The sequence below is a fragment of the Haematobia irritans genome, chromosome 1 (assembly GCF_050003625.1).
Source record: "Haematobia irritans isolate KBUSLIRL chromosome 1, ASM5000362v1, whole genome shotgun sequence".
NCBI classification, from domain to species: domain Eukaryota; kingdom Metazoa; phylum Arthropoda; class Insecta; order Diptera; family Muscidae; genus Haematobia; species Haematobia irritans.
The window spans coordinates 43,015,340-43,035,609 of record NC_134397.1 but is presented as its reverse complement, the minus strand read 5'-3'; the positions used below and the strand labels follow the sequence as shown (position 1 = coordinate 43,035,609).

The window sequence follows — 20,270 nt, the reverse complement described above, 5'->3', positions numbered from 1 at the left end:
ATAGCGATCGCCATTCACCGTAACGTTGCGTCCAACAGCATCTTTGAAAAACAGTGCATTTTTCGGGATGCATGGGCAGTTCTTGAACGGCTTCTGGTTGCTCTTCACTCCAAATGCGGCAATTTTGCTTATTTACGTAGCCATTCAACCAGAAATGAGCCTCATCGCTGAACAAAATTTGTCGATAAAAAAGCGGATTTTCTGCCAACTTTTCTAGGGCCCATTCACTGAAAATTCGACGTTGTGGCAGATCGTAAGTCTATTCATGATGAAATGTCAAAGCATACTGAGCATCTTTCTCTTTGACACCATGTCTGAAATCCCACGTGATCTGTCAAATACTAATGCATGAAAATCCTAACCTCAAAAGAATCACCCTTTATAATAAATAAAATATTTAGTTTTCTCAAAAAAAATTTTTTTTTGGACAAAATGTCAAAGCAATTTTTAAAAAATATTTACGGTTTTTTTTTTGTAATTTCTCTAAAGAAAAAGTTCAATCTAAAAACAATTTTCTATAAAATAAACGGGAGAGAAAAATATTTTTTTTTTATAAGAAAACAAAAATTTCAGTAAATTTTCCCTAAAATTTTATATAATTCATAGAAATGTTCTCCAAAAGAAGAACAAATCGTAAAAATTATATATAAAATTTTGACAAAATTTTCTAAAGAAATAAAATTTTGATAAAATTTTCTAAAGAAATAAAATTTTGACAAAATTTTCTAAAGAAATAAAATTTTGACAAAATTTTCTAAAGAAATAAAATTTTGACAAAATTTTCTAAAGAAGTAAAATGTTGACAAAATTTTCTAAAGAAATAAAATGTTGACAAAATTTTCTAAAGAAATAAAATTTTGACAAAATTTTCTAAAGAAATAAAATTTTGACAAAATTTTCTAAAGAAATAAAATTTTGACAAAATTTTCTAAAGAAATAAAATTTTGCAAAATATTATAATATCATAAATTTTTGCTAACATTTTCTACAGAAATAAAATTTTTGCTAGAATTTTCTATAGAAATAAAAGTTTGACAAACTTTTTTATAAAATTTTGTTAAAATTTTCTATAGATATACAATTTTGCTAAAATTTTCTATAGAAATAATATTTTGCTAAAATATTCTAAAGAAATAAATATTTGCCAAAATTTGCTCTAGAAATAAAATTTTGACAAAATTTTCTATAAGAATTCCATATAAATTCTTTAAAATATTTAGTTTTCTCAAAAAAAAAAAAAAAAAAATATTTTTTGACAAACTTTTAAAAAATATTTACGGATTTTTTTAATTTCTCTACAGAAAAAGATTAATCTAAAAAAAAAAATTCTATAACATAAACGGGAGACAAAAATTATTTTTTTTATAAGAAAACAAAAATTTCAGTAAATTTTCCCTAAAATAAAAATATATTTTATAGAAATGTTCTCTAAAAGAAGAACAAATCGTAAAAAGTATATAGCTAAAAAATCTTTCATAATTTTTCTAAAGAAAACCACTTTTTATAACAATTTTCTTTATTTTGAGTTTGTATTTTTTTAACATTTATAGAAATAGAAAAAAATCATGCATAATTGTAATAAATTTTTATTAAAGAAATATTTTACAAAATGGTATAAAAATGTTTGCTATAGATAAAATGTAACAGCATTTTTTAAGCTAAATTTTAAATTAAAAAAAAAGTTTTTAAAAAAACTTCCTTTATTTTACTTATTTTTTATTTTTTGGGAACTACATATCAAATCTTCTTTCAGTATTAAAAACCAAAAAAAAAAAAAAACTAGAGAAAAGATTTAATACATTTTTTCAAAAAATCATTTCATAAAAATTTTCCAAAATATTTACACAATTTTTTCACTATAGACAAAATGCTAAACCGTTAAAAAATTAACAGACGAAAATTTAATTAAAAATGTGACTAAAAAAATAGGAATTTTTGCTTTGAAAAAAAAAAAAAAAATATATCAAACAAATATTTAAAGAACATTTTACAATTTCATTTTCAATTTTTTATAAAAACTCAGAAATTTTATTCTTATTCTTATTTTTTTTTTTAAGAAAATGTTTCTTATAAAGAAAGTTTACTTAAAACTTTTTGTAAAATTTTCGTTAAACATTTCATAAAAATTGTCTCTTAAAATTTAAAGAAAAAATAAAAAATACACACTTTGTCAAAATTTTATTTCTATAGAAAATATTGTCAAAATTTTATTTCTATAAAAAATTTTGTCGAAATTTTATTTCTATTGAAAAATTTTATAAAGAAGGTATACTTGAAACTTTTTATAAAGTTTCATAAAAATTGTCTCTTAAAAATTAAAGCAAAAATAAAAAATACACACTTTGTCAAAATTTTATTTCTATAGAAAATATTGTCAAAATTTTATTTCTATTGAAAAATTTTTCCAAATGTTTATTTCTATCGAAAATTTTGTCAAAATTGTATTTCTATTGAAAAATTTTGTCAAATTTGATTTCTATCGAAAATTTTGTCAAAATGGTATTTCTATTGAAAAATTTTGTCAAATTTGATTTCTATAGAAAAATTTGTCAAAATTTTATTTCCATAGAAAATTTTGTCAAAATTTTATTTCTATTGGAAATTTTGTCAAAATTTTATTTCTATAGAAAATTTTGTCAAAATTTTATTTCTATAGAAAATTTTGTCAACATTTTATTTCTATGGAAAATTTTGTCAACATTTTATTTCTATAGAAAATTTTGTCAAAATTTTATTTCTATAGAAATTATGTCAAAATTTTATTTTTATAGAAAATTTTGTCAAAATTTTATTTCTATGGAAAATTTTGTCAAAATTTTATTTCTATAGAAAATTTTGTGAATTTTTTTTTTATAGAAAATTTTATTTGTATTGAAAAATGTTGTCAAAATTTTATTTCTATAGAAAATTTTGTCAAAATTTTATTTCTATAGAAAATTTTGTCAAAATTTTATTTCTATGGAAAATTTTGTCAACATTCTATTTCTATAGAAAATTTTGTCAAAATTTTATTTCTATAGAAATTTTGTCAAAATTTTATTTCTATAGAAATTTTGTCAAAATTTTATTTCTACAGTACTTTTGTCAAAATTTTATTTTTATAGAAAATTTTATTTCTGTTGAAAAATTTTGTCAAAATTTTGTTTCATAGAAAATTTTGTCAAAATTGTATTTCTATCGAAAATATCGTCAAAATTTTATTACTCTAGAAAACTTTGTCAAAATTTTATTACTCTAGAAAACTTTGTCAAAATTTTATTTTTTTGGAAATTTTTTTAAAAATTTTTATTTCTATTGAAAAATTTTGTCAAAACTTTATTTCTATCGAAAATTTTACCTTCATTGTATTTCTATTGAAAATTGTTGGCAAAATTTGATTTCTATAGAAAAATTTGTCAAAATTTTATTTCTATAGACAATTTTGTCCAAATTTTATTTCTATAGTACTATTGTCAAAATTGTATATCTATAGAAAATTTTGTCAAAATTTTATTTCTATTGGAAATTTTGTCAACATTTATTTCTATAGAAAATTTTTGTCAAAATTTTTCTTTCCATAGAAAAATTTGTCAAAATTTTATTTCTATAAAAAAAATTTTGTCAAAATTTTATTTCTATTGAAAAGTTTGTCAAAATTTTATTTCATAGAAAATTTTGCCAATATTTTATTTCTATAGAAAATTTTGTCAAAATTTTATTTCTGTAGAAAATTTTATCAAAATTTTATTTCTATAGAAAATTTTGTCAAAATTTTGTTTCTATAGAAAATTGTGTCAAAATTTTATTTGTATAGAATTTTTCTCTTTTCCAAATTTTATTTCTATAGAAATATTTGCCAAAATCTTGTATTTCTATATATATCAAGAATTTTGCCAATCTACCAAACAATTAAAAAGAACGTGTCGCGCAACTGAAACGAAATACATATATTGATTATTAAAGCTACCATATTTTTTGGTGTAAAAACGTGTTTTTATTTTTTTATTCGAAAGACCCTATTTTGCAGTAATTTGAATTTAATTACCGTTTTGATGGATATTTGCTGAAGAAACTAGTTTAAAAATTTTTATAATTTCTCTACAAAATAATATAACAGAAATTTATTATAAACAAGTAAGGAAAGTCTAAAGTCGGGCGGGGCCGACTATATTATACCCTGCACCACTTTGTAGATTTAAATTTTCGATACCATATCACATCCGTCAAATGTGTTTGGGGCTATATATAAAGGTTTGTCCCAAATACATACATTTAAATATCACTCGATCTGGACAGAATTTGATAGACTTCTACAAATTCTATAGACTCAAAATTTAAGTCGGCTAATGCACTAGGGTGGAACACAATGTTAGTAAAAAAATATGGGAAACGTTTAAATCTGAAGCAATTTTAAGGAATCTTCGAAAAAGTTTATTTATGATTTATCGCTCGATATATATGTATTAGAAGTTTAGGAAAATTAGATTCATTTTTACAACTTTTCGACTAAGCAGTGGCGAGTTTACAAGGAAAATGTTGATATTTTGACCATTTTTGTCGAAATCAGAAAAACATATATATGGGAGCTATATCTAAATCTGAACCGATTTCAATCAAATTTGGCACGCATAGCTACAATACTAATTCTACTCCCTGTGCAAAATTTCAATTAAATCGAAGCAAAAAATTGGCCTCTGTGGTCATATGAGTGTAAATCGGCCGAAAGCTATATATTGGAGCTATATCTAAATCTGAACCGATTTCTTCCAAAATCAATAGGGATCTATTCTGAGCCAAAACACATACTTGTGCCAAATTTGAAGTCGATTGGACTAAAACTGCGACCTAGACTTTGATTACAAAAATGTGTTCACGGACAGACGGACAGACGGACAGACGGACATCGCTATATCGACTCAAGAGCCCACCCTGAGCATTTTTGCCAAAGACACCATGTGTCTATCTCGTCTCCTTCTGGGTGTTGCAAACATATGCACTAACTTATAATACCCTGTTCCACAGTGTGGAGCAGGGTATAAAAATGTGTACGACTCTTCTCTAAAATAAAAACAATTTTCTCCGCAATAAATTTTTAAAAATTGTATATTATAACAAATTTATAAACTATTTCTTCACTACAAAATTATCCCTGAATATTTCTTTAAACAGTATATAAACTCAAATTCGCTTGAATAATCGTTCTGATACAATCTTTGAGGTCTCAAAGGTTATTCAATTATTTATACACTTTTTTATATCTCCTTGGAAACGATTTCCATGTACGGTAGGGGGTAAAGACATGTATTAAAAAAGTTTTAGAAGTCTAATGGACTTCTATTAACATTATTTTTAAAATGTCAGCAAAACTTTTTAATTAAAATGTTGTGAAATAAATATTGTTGTTCTATATATTTGTCAATGAGCTATTTTTATATAAGATGATTAGAGATTTATAATATTTGAAAAAAAAAAAAAAATAAATAAATAAAAATTAATAAATTATTTTTATTTTTAGCTATTATTATTTTTAACTATTTTCATTAGAGTAAGAAAAATCTGATTAAAGTAAGGAAAATTTGCTCACATTTGGCAATCAATCATAATTTTCTTGAATTAAAGTTAAATCGGCTATAGAAATTTTTGTTGAATTTTCTGGGGTTATGAACACTTTTCTTTCTGTGTTGTAATCTTGTTTTTTTATTGTACAATTGCCATTACGCTCTCTATCAACATATATCCGCACCCTAAGATTTAGCGGTTAACGAATCTAATTTAAATGTATTTTGCGTGTCTCGTGCTGATTTTATTTCTAATTCTCAGGTCTAATGACAACATGACATGTCATATATCATGTGGAAAAGGAGGTTGAACAATGGTCACAACTTGCACTTAGTTATCCATGGTTTAATGCTATGTAACAGATTTGTATGTGGTTTGTTGTAAAAAAAAAAATGAGAAAAATAAACATACTAGAGTACCGTGTAAAATACCGCCTACAAATTTTAATTTGAACCAATTTTATTTTTGTTGTTTTTGCCTTTGTATTTATATATGCAACAACATAATTTTTTAAGTACCAAAATTTTTTTCAAATATCTATGTATTTTTTTGTATCCAATTTAAGGTAATAAAAAAAAAACAAACATGGCATTGTCTTCTTCCGCCAAAATATTTTCGTAATTTTTTTGGTTTGTTTTTAAATTGGGATTACATCATAAGAGCCTCAAACAAAAAAACAAAAATACGAAAAACAACACAAAACATATAAAAACAATAGGTGGGGAAGAAAATCATAAATTATTTATTACCTCCTAGCCAACCGCCAAACGAGAAAAAAATGCAAAAAAAAAAAAAACACAATGAGGAAATTTACAACTCTCTTGTGACGTATAACAATACCTAAATCAAAATCTGCCAAAACTCAAAGTTGGCAGCAGAAATTATGTATCATCATTGGCATCATCGTTGGCAGCAGAAACATAAAGGTCTAAAAATAACAAAAAAAAAGTATTTTGAAAGGCCTTATAAATGAAGACCGTAGACATTTTTTGAAAATTACTTCCACAATTATCAACTTGAAATTTGTGTTATTATTAATTTGCTTTATGGGTTTCTTAGCAGCGAAATAGATTAGAGTTTTAATCAATTTATAAATGACTTTTTAATAACTTTGGACAAAAATAGTAAAGATACGACTATATACGAGGGATGTATTTTATATTTCAACTTTATTTCTATAGACAATTTTGTTAAAATTTTATTTCTATAGAAAATTTCATCAAAATTTTATTTCTATAAAAAATTTGGTCAACATTTAATTTGTATAGACAATTATATCAAAATTTTATTTCTATGGAAAATTTTATCAAAATTTTATTTCTATAGAAAATTTTGCCAAAATTTTATTTCTATAGAAAATTTTGTCAAAATTTTATTTCTATAGAAAATTTTGTCAATTTTTGTATTTCTATAGAAAATTTTGTCAAAATTTTATTTCTATAGAAAATTTTGTCAAAATATATTTCTGTAGAAAATTGTGTCAAAATTTTTTGTCTATAGAAAATTTTGTCAAAAATTTTATTTTTTTTAATAACATTGGACAAAAATAGTAAAGATAAGACTACATACGAGGGATGTATTTTATATTTCAATTTTGTCAAAATTTTATTTCTATATAAAATTTTGTCAAAATTTTATTTATATAGAAAATTTTGTTAAAATTTTACTTCTATAGAAAATTTTGTCAAAATTTTATTTCTATAGAAAATTTTGTCAAAATTTTATTTCTATAGAAAATTTTGTCAAAATTTTATTTCTATAGAAAATTTTGTCAAAATTTTATTTCTATAGAAAATTTTGTCAAAAATTTTATTTTTTTAATAACTTTGGACAAAAATAGTAAAGATAAGACTATATACGAGGAATGTATTTTATATTTCAACTTTATTTCTATAGACAATTTTGTTAAAATTTTATTTCTATAGAAAATTTCATCAAAATTTTATTTCTATAAAAAATTTGGTCAACATTTAATTTGTATATTCAATTATATCAAAATTTTATTCCTATGGAAAATTTTGTCAAAATTTTATTTCTATAGAAGATTTTGCCAAAATTTTATTTCTATAGAAAATTTTGTCAAAATTTTATTTCTATAGAAAATTTTTTCAAAATTTAATTTCTATAGAAAATTTTGTCAAAATTTTATATTTCTATAGAAAATTTTGTCAATTTTTGTATTTCTATAGAAAATTTTGTCAAAATTTTATTTCTATAGAAAATTTTGTCAAAAATTTTATTTTTTTTAATAACATTGGACAAAAATAGTAAAGATAAGACTACATACGAGGGATGTATTTTATATTTCAATTTTGTCAAAATTTTATTTCTATATAAAATTTTGTCAAAATTTTATTTCTATAGAAAATTTTGTTAAAATTTTACTTCTATAGAAAATTTTGTCAAAATTTTATTTCTATAGAAAATTTTGTCAAAATTTTATTTCTATAGAAAATTTTGTCAAAATTTTATTTCTATAGAAAATTTTGTCAAAATTTTATTTCTATAGAAAATTTTGTCAAAATTTTATTTCTATAGAAAATTTTGTCAACAATTTAATTTTTTTAATAACTTTGGACAAACCTAATAAAGAAATGACTATATACGAGGGATGTATTTTATTTTTCAATTTTGTTAACATTTTATTTCTATAGGAAATTTTGTCAAAATTTTATTTGTATAGAAAATTTTGTCAAAATTTTATTTTTAAAGAAATTTTTGTCAAAATTTTATTTCTATATAGAAAATTGTTTCAAATTTTTTTTTCCACAGAAAATTTTATAAAAAATTCTATTTCTATAGAACATTTTATCAAATTTTTATTTCGCTGGAAAATTTTGTCAAAATGTTATTTCTATAGAAAATTTTGCAAATTTTTGTATTTCTATAGAAAATTTTGTCAATTTTATTTTTATAGAAAATTTTGTAAACATATTATTACTGTAGAAAATTTTGTCACAAAATTTTATTTCTTTAGAAAATTTTGTCAAAAAAATTTTATTTCTTTAGAAAATTTTGTCACAAAATTTTATTTCCTTAGAAAATTTTGTTAAAATTTTATTTGTCCAGAAAATATTGTCAAAATTTTATTTCTATAGAAAAATTTTGTCAAAATTTTGTTTCTAAAGAAAATTTTTTCAGAATTTTATTTCTATGGAAAATTTAATCAAATTTTTATTTCTAAAGAAAATTGTATCGAAATTTTATTTCTATAGAAAGTTTTATCAAAATTTTATTTCTATTGAAAATTTGGTCAAAATTTTATTTCTATAGAAAATTTTGTCAAAATTTATTTCTATAGAAAATTGTGTCAAAATTTTATTTCTATAGAAAATTTTGTCAAATTTTTATTTTTTTAATAACTTTGGACAAAAATAGTAAAGATAAGACTATATACGAGGGATGTATTTTATATTTCAATTTTGTCAAAATTTTATTTCTATATAAAATTTTGCCAAAATTTTATTTCTAAAGAAAATTTTGTCAAAATTTTATTTCTAAAGAAAATATTGTCTTAACTTTATTTCTATAGAAAATTTTGTCAAAACTTTATTTCTATAGAAACTTTTATTTCCATAGAAAATTTTAACAAAATTTTATCAAAATTTTATTTATATAGAAAATTTGGTCAACATTTAATTTGTATAGACAATTATATCAAAATTTTAATTCTATTGAAAATTTTGTCCAAATTTTATTTTTATAGAAAATTTTGTAAATTTTTGTATTTCTATAAAAAATTGTATCAAAATTTTATTTCTATAGAAAATTTTGTCAAAATTGAATTTTTTTAATAATTTTGGACAAACATAATAAAGATAAGACTATATACGAGGGATGTATTTTATATTTCAATTTTGTTAAAATTTTATTTCTATAGAAAATTTTATCAAATTTTATTTCTATGGAAAATTTTGTCAAAATTTTATTTCTATAGAAAATTTTATCAAAATTTTATTTCTTTAGTAAATTTTGTCACAAAATTTTATTTCTTTTTATTTCACAAAATTTTATTTCTTTAGAAAATTTTGTCACAAAATTTTATTTCTTTAGAAAATGTTGTCAAAAAATTTATTTCTATAAAAAAAATTTGTCAACATTTTATTTCTAGAAAATTTTGTCAAAATTTTATTTGTATAGAAAATTTTGTCAAAAGTTTATTTTTAAAGAAATTTTTGTCAAAACTTTATTTCTATATAGAAAATTGTGTCAAAATTTTATTTCTACAGAAAATTTTATAAAAAAATTTATTTCTATAGAATATTTTATCAAATTTTTATTTCGCTGGAAAATTTTGTCTAAATGTTATTTCTATAGAAAATTTTGCAAATTTTTGTATTTCTATAGAAAATTTTGTCAATTTTATTTTTATGGAAAATTTTTTAAAAAATATTATTACTGTAGAAAATTTTGTCAAAATTGTACCTTTAGAAAATTTTATCACAAAATTTTATTTCTTTAGAAAAACTTGTCACAAAATGTTATTTCCTTAGAAAATTTTGTTAAAATTTTATTTGTACAGAAAATATTGTCAAAATTTTATTTGTATAGAAAATTTTGTAAAAAAAATTTTTTTAAAGAAAATTTTATCAAAATTTTATTTCTATAGAAACATTTTGTCAAAATTTTTTTTCTAAAGAAAATTTTATCAAATTTTATTTCTATAGAAAATTTTATCAAATTTTTATTTCTAAAAAAAAATGTTTCAAAATTTTATTTCTAAAGAAAATTTTATCAAAATTTCATTTATATAGAATTTTTTTTCAAAATTTTATTTCTATAGAAAATTTTATCAAAATTTCATTTTTATAGAAAATTTTATCAAAATTTCATTTATATAGAAAATTTTATCAAATTTTTATTTCTATAGAAAATTTTGTCAAAATTTAATCGCAATAGAAAATTTTGTTAAAATTTTATTTCCAAAGAAAATTTTGTCAAAATTTTATTTCTATAGAAAATTTTTGACAAAATTTTATTAGAATTATTTTTATTTTATTAGAATTTTATTAGTATTAGAATCTTATACTGATACAAAATCTCGAAGCTATGTAAAGGGCCCTTAAGAATATAACGCCCAACATGTCGTCCTTCATTTTCATGTCTGTTGGTTTCCAACAAAAATTTGTGTTTTTATTGGAAATCAAAATTTTTGTTTCACTATACAAATATTGTAATTACATAAATCGAAAAAAAATCTCGCAACACTGAAACAGCGGTCCCTTGATGGACCATTGGTATGATGATGACTCACCGAAAACTATATCAGTGTCATTTTTTTATTATGTTTTATGTGTTTTTATTGTTGTGTTAGGTTTTTGTTTGGCATCCCCTACAACCCAAAAAGAACAAATTGCCATAACATAGCACCACTGAGTGTCATCATGCAAAATATAACCAAGTAAACCAATGAGAGAAAATTTCATTAAAAAGAGAGCATGAGTATATATCGACCTACAAAAGCGAAGCAGATTACAACCAAACAAATCAAATTTTAACATACCATCTATTTTGTAAACAAACAAAAAAAATCTATGCCCCCAAATTTGAAAATGAGAAATAACAAGCGAATTCCCCTTAAAATGCTTATATCTGTTTTGCTGCTGTTTTGTTTTGTTGTTTGCTTTGGGGAGAATATGCAGATACAAATTTGTATTTTTCCCCCTCCCATTATCTTTGTTCCGGTTTTACTTTATAAAGTCATCGTAACCATACCCGTTTGCCTTAATATCAGCGAAGAAAATAAAAATGCTGGAGAAGTAAAACAAAAAGTTGTTTATGTTTATCGATAATATCGCAAGTTTGTTATTGTTTTGCAATTTGTCTTTGTGAAGCATCTGTTAGCTATTGAGCTATTCTTTCTCTCTCTTTTTTTATTGATTATTGATGAATAGATGTTTGTTTAACATTTCTCAATTATATTTCTCATAGGTCAAATGTTGGAATATCGATAAAAAGTTATCGAAAACGAATGATAATTAATTTTTTAATTGGATCAATTAATTTTTTAATTGAAGTTGGACACAAAAAATACCCGATTTAGTCCATAATATTATTAGTCGACAACATGGTTTTATTATCTTTCTTCCAATTCCCTATTACAATTACTACTCCCTTTATAATTTCATAATTCACCGATTATAAATTTCAATTCAGTAAATTTTTTTTTTGTGTTACGCTTCAATGGCTGTTCTTGTAAATTAATACGAATAACCGCTATTAACCAGATGCCAATGAAAATATCATAAATATTTAATGATTGTTGTTGAAAGCAAATTTGATATATATCAGATTGAAAATTAATTCTAAACAAAAGTGTGAAATACATTTCCAGTCGTACGTGATATGAAGCAAGAGACAGAGAGAGAGAGAGAGAAAATATTTATTTCACAATTATGTATTTTGAAAAAATTATTTCAAAATCACATTTAATCGATTTATAAAATCAATTTGACAATTATTTGGGATAATTTCCTTCTAGATAAATAATAATCGATATTTATCAATATTAAAAAAAAATTAAAATTTATTTATAAAATATAATCACCCAAAAATTGTTTCAAGAGCAAAATCTCATATTTTAGACGATGGAACATTTTTGTCATAAAAATATTGAGTTCTTGGGTAAATAACACGATTGCCGCAAAATTGTCCAAAGATGTCCATATTTCTGGTGTATGTTTAACCTTTAAAATCAATTAAAGCAATTGGGAACTAAAATGATCTGATGCCAACCTACCCATCCTCTGGTAGCTGCGCCCTAAATTATACACCAAAATTTGAATTTGAAATCAGAATCGAAAATATTGTCGCATTGATATCGACAAAATAACGTCAATATCGTTATGATAACACTCTGTTATCGAGACGATAATAATCTATTATCTGTTATAAAAATCTGTTATTACAACGATAACACTGTTATCGATGCGAGTCTTCTACTCTAATATCGAGACAATTAGACGCTGATTCGTCAAATTTGGGAATTGCAGTCATAATTAAAATATTACCATTGTCATTGTTATGATAAAACTCTCCTCTCGAGACGAAAAAAAGTATTATCGAAATAATAAAATCCAGTTATTAAAACGACAATAATGTTATCGAAACTATTTTTCCTCTGTCAATGAGACAACTAGGAAATATTATCGATATAAATTTACTCTATCATCGAGACGATACATTATTATCGAGATGATTCTACTGTCTTGAGCTACTGTGAAACCTCTGAAACTTGGATACTCTGAAAACCGGACACCTCCCAAACAGCACTCTGGTAGCTGTGCCCTAAATTATACCCCAAATTTAGAATTTGAAATCATAATCGAAAATATTGTCGCATTGATATCGACAAATAACGTCAATATCGTTATGATAACACTCTCTTATCGAGGCGATAATAATCTATTATCTATTATAAAAATCTGTTATTACAACGATAACACTGTTATCGATGCGAGTCTTCTACTCTAATATCGAGACAATTAGACGCTGATTTGTCAAATTTGGGAATTGCAGTCATAATTAAAATATTACCATCGTCATTGTTATGATAAAACTCTCCTCTCGAGATGAAAAAAAAAGTATTATCGAAATAATAAAATCCAGTTATTAAAACGAAAATAATGTTATCGATACTATTTATACCCTGCGCCACACTGTGGAACAGGGTATTATAAGTTAGTGCATATGTTTCTAACATCCAGAAGGAGACGAGATAGACACATGGTGTCTTTGACAATAATGCTCAGGGTGGGTCCCTGAGTCGATATAACCATGTCCGTCTGTCCGTCCGTCTGTCTGTGAACACATTTTTGTGATCAAAGTCTAGGTCGCAATTTAAGTCCAATCGCCTTCAAATTTGGCACATGTTCCTAATTTGGGTTAGAATAGAACCCTATTGATTTTGGAAGAAATCGGTTCAGATTTAGATATAGCTCCCATATATATCTTTCGCCCGATATGCACTAATATGGACCCAGCAGCCAGAGTTTTATACCGATTTGCTTGAAATTTTTTACAAACATAACACTTAGTCGTATAGTCAAGTGTGCAAAATTTGATTGAAATCGGTTCAGATTTAGATATAGCTCCCATATATATCTTTCGCCCGATATGGACTAATATGGTCCTAAAAGCCAGAGTTTTGGCCCAATTTGGTTGAAATCTTGCACAGGGAGTAGATTTAGCATTGTAGCTATGCGTGCCAAATTTGGTTGAAATCGATTTAGATTTAGATATAGCTCCCATATATATCTTTCTCCCGATATGCACTTATATGGACCCAGAAGCCAGAGTTTTATCCCGATTAGCTTGAAATTTTGCACAAGGAGTACAATTGGTAGTATAGTCATGTGTGCCAAATTTGATTGAAATCGGTTCAGATTTAGATATAGCTTCCATATATATTTTTCGCCCGATATGGACTTATATCGCCCCAGAAGCCAGAGTTTTTGCCCAATTTGTTTGAAATTTTGCACTAAGAGTACAATTAGTAATATAGTCATGTGTGCCAAATTTGATTGAAATCGGTTCAGATTTAGATATAGCTCCCATATATAGCTTTCGCCCGATTTACACTCATATGACCACAGAGCCCAATTTTTAACTCCGATTTAGTTGAAATTTTGCACAGGGAGTAGAATTAGCATTGTTGCTATGAGTGCCAAATTTGGTTGAAATCGGTTCAGATTTAGATATATAAATATATCTCCCATATATAGCTTTCGCCCGATTTACACTCATACGACCACAGAGGCCAATTTTTAACCCCGATTTAGTTAAAATTTTGCACAGGGAGAAGAATTAGCATTGTAGCTATGCGTGCCGAATTTGGTTGAAATCGGTTCAGATTTAGATATATCTCCCATATACATGTTTTTCTGATTTCGACAAAAACGGTCAAAATACCAACATTTTCTTGTTAAATCGCCACTGTTTAGTCGAAAAGTTGTAAAAATGACTCTAATTTTCCTAAACTTCTAATACATATATATCGAGCGATAAATCATAAATAAACTTTTGCGAAGTTTCCTTAAAATTGCTTCAGATTTAAATGTTTCCCATATTTTTCTACTAAAATTGTGTTCCACCCTAGTGCATTAGCCGACTTAAATTTTGAGTCTATAGATTTTGTAGAAGTCTATCAAATTCTGTCCAGATCGAGTGATTTTTAAATGTGTGTATTTGGGACAAACCTTTACATATAGCCCCCAACACATTTGACGGATGTGATATGATATCGAAAATTTAGATCTACAAAGTGGTGCAGGGTATAATATAGTCGGCCCCGCCCGACTTTAGACTTTCCTTACTTATTTTTATAGAAAATTTTGTGCAAATTTTATTTCTGTAGAAAATTTTGTCAAGATTTTACTTCCATAGAAAATTTTGTTCAAATTTTATTTTTATAGAAAATTTTGTCCAAATTTTATTTCTGTAGAAAATTTTGTCAAGATTTTACTTCTATAGAAAATTTTGTTCAAATTTTATTTTTATAGAAAATTTTGTGCAAATTTTATTTCTGTAAAAAGTTTTGTCAAAATTGTATTTCTATGGAAATTTTTGTCCAAATTTGATTTCTATGCAAAATTTTGTCCAAATTTTATTTCTATGGAAAATTTTGTCCAAATTTTATTTCTATGGAAAATTTTGTCAAAATTTTATTTCTATAGAAAATTTTGTCCAAATTTTATTTCTATAGAAAATATTGTTAAAATTTTATTACTACACGCAAAGAAAAAAACGTTTGGAAAACGTGTACCGAAAACGTTTTTCTTTTGTTAGAGTTCCTTACAGCGAAAAGGAAATGAGAAACGATCTTTGTTTGTCTAAAATTTCGTTTGGGAGGAAAGAATTTTTTTTTGCGTGTATAGAACATTTTGTTTTGTTTTATTTCTATAGAACATTTTGTCAAGATTTTACTTCTATAGAAAATTTTGTCCAAATTTTATTTTTATAGAAGATGTTGCCCAACTTTAATATCTATAGAAAATTATTTCTATAAAATTATTTTCAATACTTTATTTCTATAGAAGATTTTGCCAAATTGTATTTCTATAAAAAAATAATCTTGAAAATCTATCCAAATTTCAAATAATTCTACAAATCTACTATTATTGGTAGAAATAGAGCAACCAAAATCAATATTCTTTTATTTGGAATACGACAGAAAGCTTTCGTATGAAATAGGGGAACATGGTATTAGACTTTTAATTATTTTTAAAATATACCTGGAGACGCCTCTGCTTTTTGTAGCATCATAAAATCAAGTAGCAAATATAATTGATGATACAAAAGGAACAAAGAGAAATCTTACGACCAATAATGGTACGATTGATTAATGATAGACAAAACGCAACGATTATCATGCTTCAAACTCTTATGAAACAGATTATTATTAAAATTTGTTTTGATTAGCTCTATACAAAATTTTGTTCCCATAATTATAAAAAAATTATATTTCATTTTTTATAGCATTCCCCTAAATGAGTATTTCAATATATTTCGTCTCTCTGGTAAAGAAAGAATTGTCGAAAGATAAATGAAAGAGTGAAGAAATGCAAACAACCACTGTGAAATATTAAAACAAGATATCAATATATACATATTAAGAGAGCTAAAACCCCCCATTTCAAAAAGAGCTAAAAAAAAAAAAATAACGAAAGATAGAAAAATGTTCATCTATGCAACAATTATCGGATTATAGGATTTGGCAAAAATTCAAACGAAGATTTTCATTTTGTTTAATTTGCTTTTACCAACGACAAAAAACACAAGAATGAAAATAAATTATTCCATAGCCATAATCAAAACGGCAACAAAAGAAGTCATTGAGCAATTTATGTGTGCATGGAAATGAAAAAAAAAAAAAACTTTCTACTCGTCTTTCTTCAGAGTCATATTGCAGATATTTGAGATCGTAAATAATAACATGCCCATGTAACTGACAATAAAGATTAGTTCAAATAATGCAAGATGTTCTCAGAATTTATAAATTTTATAATTATTAGAATTTGAATTGACTTAGTTATGCTTTGAATTGCAAGAAAATTTAGATGTACACTGAGAGAGAAATATATTAAAAAAACAAAATTGAAGCTAAAATAGTATTAGTTGTTGGCATATCTTTTTATGCTCGAGCCAAAACAAAAATTGTCAAAATTTTATTCCTATAGAAAATTTTGTCAAAATTTTATTCCTAGGAAAATTTTGTCAAAATTTTATTCCTATAGAAAATTTTGTCAAAATTTTATTTCTATAAAATTTTTTTTTATCAAAATATTATTTTTATAGAAAATTTTGTCAATTTTTTTTTCTATAGAAAATTTTGTCAAAATTTTATTACTATAGAAAATATTGTCAAAATTTTATTTCTATAGAAAATTTTGTCAAAATTTTATTTCTATAGAAAATGTTGTCAAAATTTTATTTCTATAGAAAATTTTGTCAAAATTTTATTTCTATAGAAAATTTTGTCAAAATTTTATTTCTATAGAAAATTTTGTCAAAATTGTATTTCTATAGGAAATTTTGTCAAAATTTTATTTCTATAGAAAATTTTGTCAAAATTTTATTTCTATAGATAATTTTGTCCAAATATTATTTCTATAGATAATTTTGTCCAAATATTATTTCTATATTGCTATAGGAAATTTTGTCAAAATTTTATTTCTATAAGAAATTTTGTCAAAATTTTATTCCTATAGCAAATTTTGTCAAAATTTTATTTCAGTAGAAAATTTTGTCACAATTTTATTTCTATAGAAAATTTTGTCAATTTTATTTCCATAGAAAATTTTGTCAAAATTTTATTTCTATAGAAAATTTTGTCAATTTTATTTCCATAGAAAAATTTGTCACAATTTTATTTCTGTGGAAAATTTTGTCAAAATTTTATTTCTATAGAAAATTTTGTCAATTTTTTTTTCTATAGAAAGTTTTGTCAAAATTTTATTACTATAGAAAATATTGTCAAAATTTTATTACTATAGAAAATTTTGTCAAAATTTTATTTCTATAAAAATTTTTTTCAAAATTTTATTCCTATAAGAAATTTTGTCAAAATTTTACTTCCGTAGAAAATTTTGTCAAAATTTTATTTCTATAGAAAATTTTGTCAAAATTGTATTCCTATAGAAAATTTTGTCAAAATTTTATATCTATAGAAAATTTTGTCAAAATTTTATTACTATAGAAAATATTGTCAATTTTTTTTTTTTGTCAAAATTTTATTTCAATAGAAAATTTTGTCAAAATTGTATTCCTATAGAAAATTTTGTCAAAATTTTATTTCTATAGAAAATTTTGCCCAAATTTTATTGCTATAGAAAATTTTGTCAAAATTTTATTTCTATAAAAAATTTTGCCCAAATTTTGTAATTTTTTTTCTATAGAAAATTTTGTCAAAATTTTATTCCTATAGAAAATTTTTTCAAAATTTTATTTCTATAGAAAATTTTGTCAAAATTTTATTTCTATAGAAAATTTTGTCAAAATTTTATTTCTATAGAAAAATTTGTCAAAATTTTATTACTATAGAAAATAGTGTCAAAATTTTATTACTATAGAAAATTTTTGTCTGTATTAAATTAGATGAGAAAATCAGTTTATTTATTTATTATTAGTTGAACTTATTTTTTCTCTTTGTGGGTACTACGCTCGGGGTTTCCACCAAATGTTTGAAGAAAAAGTGAACAAATATATATAACAATTATTATATTTTGTATAAAATCTTGTCATATTATGGGTAGTGATTCAATGACATTTCGTCTTTCTATTTTACTCGTTTGAAAAAAAGTAACCCGCCTTAATATAGTAATAGAGAATATTATTTTTTTTAATGTGTTATTAATATTTATTTTTATTTTTCTATTTTCAGAGTAAGTTTTATTACCACCATGACCAATTAACCACAGCGTGAGTAAGATAAACTCTAATTAAAAATTTTAATAGACTAAAAACAAAATGTCTCTAATGCAATACAGACGTGTATGATTTATATATACAGTAGAACACGGTTATAATGAACTTCAGGGGACTGGGATTTTTAGTTCGTTATAACCATAATAAAGAACATTGATGATATATTTAGTTACGTGGAAATTTCATGCCCAAATACATCTAAGCCTGTATTCGGCTTGTAGTGCGCTCTAACTTCTTCTTCTTTCAAGCGTACCCTTCATCTATTCCAGGAACTCAGTATCTTTTTTTCATATTTGGGTCACTCCACAGTATTTTAGTCGCCCTTCCAACATCAGATTATGTGTCTCCCGTACCCATACAACAAACTGCCCTAAGTTCACTTCCCTATATGCCATACCTCTTATCGCCTTTACGTTTCTTCTTAGCCCTCCATGTTCCGATACCACGATTGGCAAAAATAATCTACCAAAATTAAAAAAAAATACCAAAAATTTTATTTTATTACTATAGGAAATTTTGTCTAAACTTTATTGGGTACAAAATCTTGTTAAAATTGAATTTCTATAGAAAATTTTGTAATTTTTTTTTATAGCAAATTTTATTAAAATTTTATTTCTATAGAAAATTTTTTTAAAATTTCATTCTATAGAAAATGTTGTTAAAATTTTATTTCTATCGAAAATTTTGTTAAAATTTTATTTAATTAGAATATTTTATCAACATTTTATTTCTATAATTTTTTTTCAAATCTTTATTTCTATAGAAAATTTTGTCCACATTTTATTTTTATAGAAAATTTTGTAAAATTTTTTTTATAGACAATTTTGTCAAAATTTTATTTTTATAGCAAATTTTGTTAAAATTTTATTTCTATAGAAAATTTTGTCAAAATTTTATTTCATTATATAGAAAATTTTGTTAAAATTTTATTTCATTATATTGAAATTTTTATTTTTATAGCAAATTTTGTTAAAATTGTATTTCTATAGAAAATTTTGTTAAAATTTTATTTCTATAGAAAATTTTGTTAAAAATTTATTTCTATAGAAAAATTTGTTAAAATTTTATTTCATTAGAATATTTCTATATTTTTTTTCAAATCTTTATTTCTATAGAAAATTTTGTCCACATTTTATTTCTATAGAAAATTTTGTCCACATTTTATTTCTATAGAAAATTTTGTCAAAATTTTATTTTTATAGCAAATTTTGTTAAACTTTTATTTCTATAGAAATAAAATTTTGTTAAAATTTTATTTCATTAGAAAATTTTGTCAAAATTTTATTTGGATAGAAAATGTGGTCTAAATTTTATTTCTATAGAAAATTTTGTCACAATTTTAATTTTACAGAAAATTTTGTTAACATTTAACATCAGTGCATGGTTTTAAGCTGAAATCAAAACCAACAACAATGATTAAAGAAAAAAAAAACCAACAATAACAAAACAAACGAATGAAAATTTTATTTCTATAACAAATTTTGTTAAAATTTAATTTTTATAGAAAATTTTGTTAAAATTTTATTTCTATGGAAAATTTGTCCAAATTTTATTTCTATAGAAGGTTTTGTCTAGTTTTGCCAAAATTTTATTTCTATAGAAAATGTTGTGAAAATTTTCTTTTTATATAAAATGTTCTTAAAATTTTATTTTTATAGAAAATTTTTTTAAAATTTTATTTCTGTAGAAAAATTTGTCAAACTTTTATTTCTATGGAAATTTTTCTCAAAACTTTATTTGGATAGAAAATTTTGTTAAAATTTTATTTCTATAGAAAATTTTGTCAAAATTCTATTTCTATAGAAAAT

The 20,270-nt window shown here is 23.1% G+C and overlaps 1 protein-coding gene across 4 annotated transcripts in view; it reads left to right on the top strand.

Annotated features, from left to right (window-relative positions):
• Dmtn (transmembrane and coiled-coil domain 2 protein Dmtn) overlaps positions 1 to 20,270 on the top strand; it is a 111,861-nt gene that overhangs the window by 18,109 nt on the left and 73,482 nt on the right. Inside the window, exon 2 of one of the 4 annotated variants that reach the window (XM_075290100.1) lies at positions 18,419 to 18,456. The exons of 2 other annotated variants lie outside the window; for them this stretch is intronic. The gene's annotated coding sequence lies outside the window, so the exon portion shown is untranslated. Of the gene's footprint in view, positions 1 to 18,418; positions 18,457 to 20,270 lie in introns of those variants that run through there. One more of the 4 variants, XM_075290104.1, reaches the window with a different exon arrangement.